This window comes from Rhagoletis pomonella, unplaced genomic scaffold (assembly GCF_013731165.1).
Source record: "Rhagoletis pomonella isolate Grant_MI unplaced genomic scaffold, Rhpom_1.0 Rhpom_scaffold_04097, whole genome shotgun sequence".
In the NCBI taxonomy this organism is placed as follows: Eukaryota; Metazoa; Arthropoda; class Insecta; order Diptera; family Tephritidae; genus Rhagoletis; species Rhagoletis pomonella.
The window spans coordinates 1-10705 of record NW_023462647.1 but is presented as its reverse complement, the minus strand read 5'-3'; the positions used below and the strand labels follow the sequence as shown (position 1 = coordinate 10705).

General features: G+C 34.6%; 1 long non-coding RNA gene across 1 annotated transcript; it reads right to left on the bottom strand.

The window, feature by feature from the left end:
• Positions 1-1544: 1544 nt before the first annotated feature.
• On the bottom strand, positions 1545-1706 carry LOC118754536. Its single transcript, XR_004994905.1, has 2 exons — positions 1674-1706; positions 1545-1605 (listed from the first exon to the last, which is right to left on the bottom strand). It is a non-coding gene; the product is annotated as an uncharacterized LOC118754536 (long non-coding RNA).
• Positions 1707-10705: the final 8999 nt, after the last annotated feature.

The window sequence follows — 10705 nt, the reverse complement described above, 5'->3', positions numbered from 1 at the left end:
TTTTGTAGTAATAGTGGAAATGTTTAAGGTTAATTTTCCAAGTTTTGAAATGTAAAAATCTTTTCTGCTTTATGTTTAATCAGCTGAATTATGTGAAGTGATGTTACCTGGCGTTGCGTTACTAAAATCTCCATTGAAAAAGTTTTATTAATATTTTTCTTGAACAAATTTTTAACGGGAAGAAAACATGCATTTTATGTCGAACGTACTTTTTATTTTGACATCAGCGCCACCAGCGCAAATATTTGTCCTATTATGTTTCAACTAACGTACGCAAATGTGAAACAAACCAGAGCATAAATACGGTTTTTCAAAATATCTCGACCCTGGCGCCACCTAACGGGACCGTTTTTGGCAAAAATGTTTCTGCTTACATAACCAGGATATATTATAAAAAGCAGCCAAATCGGCCTATAAATAAGTTAGATATAGGACTTTTATTTTTTTTTTTAACGGTAGACTTTTCGCTGGATTCGCCCAAATTGTATTTAATTATTGATATAATTCATCACGATTCACAGAGAAGTCTCATGATGTGTTATTTACTAATGGTGATTCTACCAAAAAATGTTGCCCTTAATAATAATAATAATAATAGATTGGCGCTTACACATATGTTAGTGTTTGGCCGAGCTTCTCCGCCGACTTGTGGTGTGCGCCTTGATGTTGTCACACAAAGCGGAGGGACCTACAGTTTTACGCCGACTCTGAACGGCGATTGTATTTTAATGAGAAGCTGTTTTTCATGGCAGAAATGCACTCGGAGGTTTGCCATTGCCTGCCGAGGGACGACCGCTGTTAAGAAAAAACCTCTTTCTATATTTTTTGCGATGTTGCACTTGGCCGGTGCAAAATGTGTTTGATGTTACACTCAATCCTTTGAAAAGGCATGTTTTTGCCTTCTTGTCCTTCTCCAGGCCACATATTTCATCATATTATCGTCTTAAGCAGCCATCTGACTTTCAAGGCAACCATCTCCCATGACAAAGCTTCAAAAGGCATAAAAGGTGCCTTTTTTGCCTTACAAGAGTGTGGAATTTTAAGAAATTAACAGAAAATTTGCTCACACTTTGCCTTTAATTTAATATTAATATTAAATATTAAGGAACAAAATAATATTAAGGAACAAAAGTGACAGCGGTCAAAATAGTAGCAGCCCAACAATATTTCGATAATAATTTGTTTTATTTAATTTTAATTTTGTTTTTATAAAAGAATTGTTCGTTCTTTAACAAAAACCATATAAATCCAAGTTTCAATCTTTGTGCAAAATTTAAAAAGCTTGAAATTTTGATGAAAATTTGCTGTATTGTTTTAAATTTTGAACAAAGTTTGAAATCTGGATTTCTATTGTTTTTGTTAAAGAACGAAAAATTATTGTCGAAATATGTACACTTGTTAAAACATTTGCTAAAGTGCTTACATAGCTTTTGGTGTTGGATTCGTCTATATCTTCAACCAATTCTTTGAGCGTGTCGTCGTCTTTTATGGGGAATACACCCGATATGGTTGAGCTCTCTGTTTCTTGATTTAATAGCTTTTTAATAAGAACATTTTGTTCAGCCAATGCTTCCATCACAACTGTATTTTGATGAGTGGTCGAATCTGAAAAATCTGAAAAAAATGTAGTTTTAATTTTTTCATATCATAAAAATCTAAAAAGTGCATACTACTTTTTAGTTCCTCTGTTACGAATGAATGAAGTTGAGATATTGAATCTGAAAATATAGAAGTAAAAGTTAATATTCTCACAAGGGTTTATATACATACATACCTTTTATTTCCTGAAATTTTCTCATCTATTTATGTTTCAAATATTTCTTCCAGTCTCACGCAATTCTCACACCGGTTTTCATCTGCACAAAAATAATGAATTTGTAATAAAAGTACATTTTAATTTTCAATATTTCCCTTTTGTTTCCACGTTTGTCTTCGTGCGTTTAACGTACTTTGATGGCCGTTTTTCCATTTTTGAGGGTCCGCTTATAAATAAATAAATTATAATGCTTAGTTATTTGTACATTTAAATAAATACTAAATTTGTATTGAGTTCAAAAGCAGCCTGGTAAGATTGGAATCAAGACAATTTTATCCTGGTGAGGTAAACCTATGCACTTACATCTGATTTGGGATAGAAGAAAACTTTCGTCTATGCTGCTGCGATTTAAATTGATCAAACATATTCCTAAATATTTTAATGAATCTATAGGTTCCTCAAGAAACGCCGTTGGATTTAAAAGTCGCTTTCCTATTACAAGTTTTTTTTCTTTATTGAAAGCTGCTATATGGAAGGGTATATTAGGCTCGATAAAACAATAGTTGTCGGGAAAATCGACGCTAAAAATATATTCCGACGTGACAAACTTTATTCGATTTTTTTCTTCTAAAAATCCTTGTTGAGTTTGTATATTAGGCTTTTCGCGGGAAACGTTGGTGTAAATTTGTTGCAGTATATGTGCGGGTTTTTTAACGTAACTTTTTAAAATTTGCAAGTAATTTTCAAAGTTGTAAGCTGAAAAATTTTGCAAAATTCCGAATTGTTATGCACAGTCTGTGAGATGCAAAAGGCTGTGTAGATTAAAACTTACGCTATTTTCCTTAAACACTTCTGGAAAATTTTTGCACAAACAGCTTCAGCATATCCTGACAAAGTTTTATATTTCGCTCGTAGCTTTTTGGGCATGAGTAGTGCAGTAGGAGAAATTCATAATAAAGCTCATTATGAATGCTTCCTTTTAGTACTAAAATACCCGTATAGAGGAAAAATTGCCGAAATTCCGTGTTTTAGTGAGTTTTAGCCGCCTTTTCTTAAAATCTTCAACGGAAATCAGTGGGCCGGAATCTATACTGTTAGTTAAAACGTGATCAATTTGTTTCGCTACTTGCGTACATTTGGAACAACCGTAAGAGGATGTGTGCCCAACTGTGCCACATATAAATGAAGTAGCTGGGGCATCGCAACCCCAGCTCTTAATGTAAGGCGAACTGTTTTGTTTTCAATGCAAATTCCAGTTTGTGATAGGCGAGTCATTTCTTCAACAAAATCAAGTAATAAACGTCTAAATCACTCGGCTTTTGCTTTCCAATATATTCTCCAATGGGTAATATAGAAGTTATCTTAGAGTTAACGATTCTAATCAAAATGGGCCATAGCTGAACCCTGGAGCTTCTAAATAGGGGTATTCCATCCACATTAATGTCGAAAACTATTTCATCGCTTCGGAAAACTAATTAGACATAGACATTAACTGATTTTCAATACCAAAGTGGGAATAGAATCCTGGAGGTACACATCTAATAGTAAAGTTTGCCGTTTTTGGTAAATCACATCGAGGCACATCGAGATTTTCTTCGGCAAGAATTCCAAGCAAATCATTGCAACCCTCTCTACCAGGTCTGTACTTTAGTGCCCAATCTTTTAATTTACACTTTAAATCTTTCGTACACAAACTACTAACCGGCTCCTCATCTGGTACGAAATTTTCACTTGATTGCAAATTTGACTCCCGCACAAGCGCTTTTGCGTACGAAAACGCCAAAACATGAAAATTTGTAAAAACTTTTACTGGATTTTACTGGAAATGAGTAAACAAACGTAACTAATTACTATTTTGATTTCTCGTTTTCGATAAAATGCGTCACTTACTCATCAGCTGTTTTAGAGTGTTGCGCAAACAAATGGTTTATTTGCAACGCCGAACATTGAAATTTTGTATATACCAAATTCAAGTTCTGCGCTTGATTGTTACGACGTCGTTTTTTTTATCACGCTGACGTCGTACTTCTGATGGTCAGTCGGCTTTTTTCGCAATTCTTTATAGGAATTGGATATTGGCATTCATTGAACATTTTTGCTGTAAACCTGTGTAATTAAAGGTTTGTTCACTAGTGACATTCGAGTTTTGACACTCCCTTAACTCCCTTACGAAAGCTTTGCCTTGCTAAGGGAGACGATTTTGTCAAGAGGGAGCGACAAAACTGGTTTCTGAGCAAATTGAATCATGGAAAATATTAAATTTTGTTTTTATTCCCCAGTAGAACTTGGGAGCATCCTAGGAGGGGGAGTAATCCCTTTTACCTCCTAAACGAGCAATCGGGGAGTACACACAGAATTATCGTCCCACAAACCTTCTAATGGAGCAATACGGGAATACTCCCATAGTTACCTCCCAAAAAGACAACAACGGAGTGCACATAGAAAACATCCCACATTCCTCCCGAACGAGTAGTAAGGGAGTACTGTCATAAGAGTCATCCCGGAAGCCTCCTGTACGAGTAATAAAAGATCGTCTATACTCCCGAATGCCTCCTTATTAAGTAATGGAAGCCTACTCCCACATTGCTCCATAACGAACATTTTACATAAGCTAAAAAGATTTTGCTTTTTACGCAATTCATTCATTTAATTTTTTAATCATATATACATACATACTTATGCACATAAATACAAGATTTAAGCTGTTATTACAAAAACAGAAAAAACAAATAATACATATTACATTATTGACTAAAATTAGAATACAAATATCGAACAGTAATGATAAATTCAAACATTATACATACATTCATACATATATACTTTTCGTGCCGTTTTACCCTTAGCACCTGTTACCAACACTATATGCCCCTAACCCCTCTACTTACCAGAACGCCTCTTATGTCTGGGCCAGAAATCCGCTACTGGTGTCGGCGGAGTCTTTACGTACAAGGAAAGGGTATTCCTGGTGCTCGAGTGTACCTTACTCCCCGGATGAAGCCTTAGGCCCTTATTATGAGCTGCATTCGATTTTCGATCTTCGCTGGCTATCGAAGATCGAAGATCGAAAGTGAAATTCGTATTATGAGCTATGCAAGCGTGTCGAAATTTTCGTTGAGTATCGAATTTTCTGTCGAACAGAATTTTGCTTTCGATGGTGTTGCGAAGTGTTAGAAAATTGTGAAAAATGTATGATTTTGTATATGTTTTCTTACATTTTGGCGGCTAGACACTTATTTTAAACAATTTTTATTAATTTCATGCAGTTCTAACATCGTGAATACTAAACACAAACTCGAAAGGCTGGTTTTACTTGTGAAAGAAAATCCCAATACTCTGTTGGCGCGATCTCTGAGAACAAAATCGTAGCGCTGTTGATAGTTTTAAAATATTTTAAATAGATTTGGCTCACAAACACTTCTTTAGATGGTAGGAACTTTTTAATGAATCTGTAGACAAATTTCTTAAATATATTTTATATCAAAATATATTCGAAAGACTAATAAACTTAAACTCTCTTAAACATTTGCTACTCCTGGCCAGTTTACTTAGCTCTCATCCTCCGACGAATCGTTGAACCAGAACTCCGTTGTACCCATTTTACTACGTTTTTATAAACTTGCTTTCTTTTTTACTTCATTTTAATTAGAACAAATTTACATAAATATGTATAAGCACACTATTTGGTTTGCTCGATTTGTAAACAAAGCTTCTCAGCGGTGAAAAATATACTATTGTGAACAACCTAAACGAGCGAAATTCACAATAGCGCTATTCTTCATCGAATGAGCGCCATAATACCAAATGAAAATTCTTTCGCTCAGCGCTTTCGACCACAGTCGAAAATCGAATGCAACTCATAATAGGGGCCTTAGTTAGTTGCGGCCGCTGCTGCTGTTGTTTCACGTAAACCGCCTCCTCTGGCGAAAATCAGTAGCCTCGTGGCTGTTAGCTGTGGGTTGGCGTTATATAAATTCAATAGAGTTAATTTACACTCGCGCAACTACTTTCGCTTGTAAAACTTGCAAAAACGACTTCAATTTCTTTAAGTTAAATTTAATTTATATTTTATTTCCGTTTTTCGTTGCGTGATACAACCTTACCAAATTAATGTCTATATCGGAATGACTCTTCATTCGTTTTTTCACTCGGGTTATGTACCTGTGGAACGTATGTTCCATCAGGGCTACCAACATTACGACAGCGCTGAATAGTGCTGCCGTATTGTTAGCGATGCCATTACATCACCCTCCTTGAGAAAAGATTTTTGCAAGGTGATCACGCTTGCAAGAATCGTTCGATTCAAGGGCAATGCAAAATTGATAGGGAGGAACGAGATATTTATTAATAATATTGTAAGTATTTTTCCTTCCCCTTTTAACTCGTTCGTCCATATCGACTTTCGGCTGTAATAAAGAGTTCAAAACGTATTTTAAATAATTGACCACATTATTATATCTACTTAGCTAATTGCGTTAATTTTAAAATATCAATTTTATATTAAAGAGTATAATTAAGTAGTAGTTAAATAATTTTTTGATTTGCTAATCGTGTACAATATATGAATTTGTAATTTTGTAAATATGAAATTACATAACTATATGTTTAAAAATTAATACAGATTCAATTTTTTGACTTGTGTTAAATTAATGCCATATGAAAATACTTATGTGTATAGTGTATTAAGCCAAAATTTGAAAGTATACATACATCTAAATATACTTTATTTTTGAGTATTATTCATTTCAAATAAAAGATTTTTCTTTCAAAATAGGTTTACATGGCAATTCATGAGTTATTTCGCATTGTACACATGTATATATTTTAACTAGTTATACAGAGTAATTCGAACAATAATAATAGTTTGTATATACAGTGAAACCTCCCTTGGGCGGACACTCACCGTCAGTAATTTTTTGTCCGCCCAAGAGAGGTGTCCGCTCAATGGAAGGGAAGCTTATTTTAGAATTTTTTAATGTTTTGATTAATTGAATAGTCACTATTTCTTATTTAAATAAAGGTATTGATATTACATCGTTCAAACAGAAATGTGCATGTATTTTTTCAAAAGTGCATATTTCATTTATGTGCGTAAGTACATATTAAGTAATAACAAAATAAAAACAAGTAAGAAAGTCTAAGTTCGGGCGGAGCCGAACATTAAATACCCGGCGCAAATATTATATATATGTTTTTTCACCTTTCCGAAACCTACCGCTAGATGGTAAGCCGGGGTGTATCAATTTTGAGTAAATTAGCGTCCTTCAATTTCGAAATATTAAGGTTTCAAGCATTTCTGAAATTTACCGTTATATGAAAAGCGGCCGTAATTTTAGTCCGATTTCAATAATTTTCAATGCTTTGCTTTCATGTGGCAAGCACAATAACCACGCCGAGTTTGGTACAAATTGGTAGAACGGTTACCGAGATACATATATGTGATCATAAGTGGGCGGTGCCCCGCCCATTTTCCAAAATTTTACCATAAACGTATTTCTTGGTAAAGAATTGTCGCAAACATCAATTTTGAATAAATTAGCTTCAATATTTACTGATTTATCGAAGATTTTGTATTTCCTAAGATAAACACATGTAACCATAAGTGGGCGTGGCTACGCCCATTTTCCAAAAATTTATAATATTCTAATTTTTCGTCTAAAAATTGTTGTAAATATCAATTTTGAGTGAATAATCTTCAGTAGTTACTAAAATATCGCAGTTTTCGTATTTCCGAAAATTACCGTTATATGGGAAGTGGGCGTGGTTATTGTCCGATTTTTTAAATTTTAGGCCATTTAGTATGCTGTGTCAAGACCAACAACTGTGCCAAGTTTGGCAGAAATTGGTGTAGCGGTTACCAAGATATACACATGTAACCATAAGTGGGCGTGGCTACGCCCATTTTCCAAAAATTTATAATATTCTTATTTTTCGTTTGAAAATTATTGTAAATATCAATTTTGAGTGAATTATCTTCAGTAGTTACTAAAATATCGCAGTTTTCGTATTTCTGGAAATTACCGTTATATGGGAAGCGGGCGTGGGTACAGTCCGATTTCGCCCATTTTCAATACCAACCTACCTTGGATAAAGGGAAACCTACATACCAAATTTCGTTGAGATATCTCAATTTTTGCTCGAGTTATCGTGTACACGGACGGACGGACAGACGGACAGACGGACGGACAGACAGACATGGCTTAATCGATTTATTTTTTCATCCTGATCATTTATGTATACATTTGTCTATATCTATCTCGATTCGTTTTGGCTGTTACAAACAACCGTTATGTGAACAAAATTAATATACCCTTGTGCACAAGTGCGCTCGGGTATAATAAATATTACATTTCAGTCTATAAACTACATAAAACCATAGATTCATTACATAAAGAACTGGGAAATTGTCGATTGACGTAAGTTTTATTTTAAATTTTTTTCAGTGTTAGTACCTTTTTTATCAATAGTTTTCATGTTTTTATCAGTAACAAAATCCAACCAGAAATCTAAATTTTCGGTCCAAGTATTTATTATTATCTATTGTTATAAATTCATCAGAACTGGAATTGGATTCTCCAAGGGTTTCTGATAATTCAAATAACGAACCTAAACCACTGCGCAAACCAAACTAAATAACAATCACATTTTATGCGGGAAGTCCCCTTTTTCCATTTAGTAGTCCGCCTATGAGGAGTTCGCGTCCGCTCAATGGAGGTTTTTGTTTGATTTGTTATGAAAAGACATCTTAATGTCCGTTGATAAGAGGTTCGCGTCCGCTCAACAGAGTTTTTTGTGTCAATTTTATGCAAAATAACTGTCCGCGTCCGGCCAAGAGAGTGTCCGCTTAAGATAGAGTAATTTGTTCTGAAATTTATACTTAGAACTTGGTGTAGGAAAAAATGTCCGCCCAAGGTAGATGTCCGTAATAGAGGTGTCCGTTAGGAGAGGTTTTACTGTATATCTTGTGTGACGTGACTGATTCATTTTGTGTCAAATTTGAATGTTACTTGCGTTTTTAAATAAATTCATTAAAAAGTAAGTTATGTGACCTTTTGGATGCGGTTTTTGTGAACCGTTTTTAATTTATTTTTGGTTGTGTCGAAAACCGTAACATTTACACCATCTACTTTTTGTACAGCGTGTGGCCCTTGATATATGCTTTCGTGTTTGACTCTGGGCTCTTTTTGTATTAGAACAAGATCGTGTTCTTTTATTTGTACTGGACGAGAGTTTCTATCGTATACGTCTTTGTTACGGACTTTATGTTTATGTGATTTTTGCATACGGTATTTAACCTCTTTCGCATAGTTTTCAACGTTATATATCGGGTCTATCTTTCCGTTTCGCAACTCGTGCGTTAAAGTTGTAAATACAGTATTAGGCGTTGTACTATCTGGAAATAGAAACGATATCACAAATTATAGGCCTATTTCGAAACTGTCTGTCTGCTCAAAGCTATTCGAAAAAGTGATACAATTTAAACTCTCTTTTCTTGCCAAAAGAATGATTGAGTTTTGTAGCTGGTCGTTCAACGGTCACTAATTTAGCTTCTTTTTCAGAAATTTGTGTTTCTTCCTTCAAAGATGGCTCGCAGGTAGACACCATTTATACGCACTTTTCTAAAGCCTTCGATAAGGTACCACACCTATTATTGCTACACAAGTTGGAGTGCATTGGTGTTCACTCTAATTTCCTAGCTTGGCTAAAGTCCTACCTTACAAATAGGACTCTGTCTGTTCATATTGATGATTGTAAATCTAATCACTTTGTTGTAACATCAGGTGTACCCCAGGGTAGCATTCTTGGCCCCCTATTGTTTGTCCTGTTTATAAACGATATTAGCTCCTGTTTCAAACACGCCAGTTTTTTATTGTATGCCGATGATTTAAAACTCTTTCGTAGAATATCCTCCTCATCTGATGTTCTCTTTCTTCAGGAAGATTTAGATCGTCTTTTAAATTGGTGTGAATATAATAAACTGTCTTTGAATGTAAAAAAGTGCTTTAAGATGACCTTATCTAAATCTCAAAATACCCTTACTTCAAATTACTACCTCGTAAACCATCAGCTCACTTCTGTTAGTGAATTTGTTGATCTTGGTGTTGTGTTTGACTCGAATTTTTCATTTATAAATCATGTGTGTCATTTACTCCCAAAAGTTTATAGTAATTTAGCATTTATTCGTAGATATGCCAAGGATTTTAGAGACCCTTACACTCGGAAAGTATTATTTAATTCCTTAGTACGATCTAAACTTGAGTATGCCTCTATTATATGGAGCCCTATTTATAATTGTCACGCCTCTAGGATTGAGCGAGTTCGAAAGGTGTTTATTCGATTTGCCCTCGCTTCTCTTAACTTCTCAGATCCGATTCCCTCATATTACTCCCGGTGTAAACTAATAAATTTGCTTTCATTGGAAAATAGAAGGCGTACCCAATTACTCTCTTCGATCTTATCTCTGGCTCCATTGACTGCCCATCTCTTCTTGAGCAGGTTACCTTTAATGTGCCTCTCAGAACTCTTCGCTCTCACATCCCCTTTTACGTTCCTGCCGTTAGGACTAACTACTCATCTTTTGCGCCTATTTTTCGAGGCCTTGTGGAATTTAACAATATCTCAAAGAGCTTCGATATCGACTTTTCGTTTCCAAGAAGTCTTTTTAAATTATCTCTTGAAACCTATTTTCGTAATTGTACATATACTAGTCACCGTTAATACTTTTAAGCCTACTTCTAGTCTGTAAGATTGTAAATCATAGACTGAATAAAGATGAAATATGAAATATTATGTAAAAACGTGAAATATTTCAAATATGGTTTATATTTAAAAGTTTTGTAAGTTCTGCAAAAATTTCATTCTTATATTCTGTTCCTAAATCAGTCCTGATAGAATTCATTGTGCCATATATTAATATGTAGCTTTCAAAAATAGCTGAAGCCACAGTTT